This window comes from Sinocyclocheilus anshuiensis, unplaced genomic scaffold, assembly GCF_001515605.1.
Source record: "Sinocyclocheilus anshuiensis isolate Anshui unplaced genomic scaffold, SAMN03320099.WGS_v1.1 C31515439, whole genome shotgun sequence".
Taxonomy (NCBI): Eukaryota; Metazoa; Chordata; class Actinopteri; order Cypriniformes; family Cyprinidae; genus Sinocyclocheilus; species Sinocyclocheilus anshuiensis.
The window spans coordinates 1-393 of NW_015597799.1; the positions used below are offsets into that span (position 1 = coordinate 1).

The window sequence follows — 393 nt, forward strand, 5'->3', positions numbered from 1 at the left end:
AGAGCAGGACGAGCAGGTATTGATGCCATGGGTGAGAGTATCCTGATCCTGCAGGACAAAGATATAAACATGGTAAAGAACACAGATTTTTAAATATCATATCATATATCATATAATATCATATCATATCATATATTATGCAACTGTTTACTCCCCAGGCCAAAAAGCTACTGTCTGCACCAATGGAGAAGTGTTACAGTAACCTGCTGCACGATGGAGGGAGGAGCCTCCTCAGTCTCGTCCTGTCACTCATCAGGCTAAAAGTATGTGAAATGTTTTGATGCAATGATACAAGAGAAATTATGTCTAGTCTAGAAGTACAAACACTAATGTGTTTCATTTGATTTTAGATAACTACAACTGTAGAACAAGTGAGGGATTTCATGAAAGGCA

The 393-nt window shown here is 38.2% G+C and overlaps 1 long non-coding RNA gene across 1 annotated transcript; it reads left to right on the forward strand.

Moving 5' to 3' along the window:
- Window positions 1-393, forward strand: LOC107682075 (uncharacterized). The gene is made up of 3 exons (XR_001633349.1): window positions 1-72; window positions 159-263; window positions 351-393. It is a non-coding gene; the product is annotated as an uncharacterized LOC107682075 (long non-coding RNA).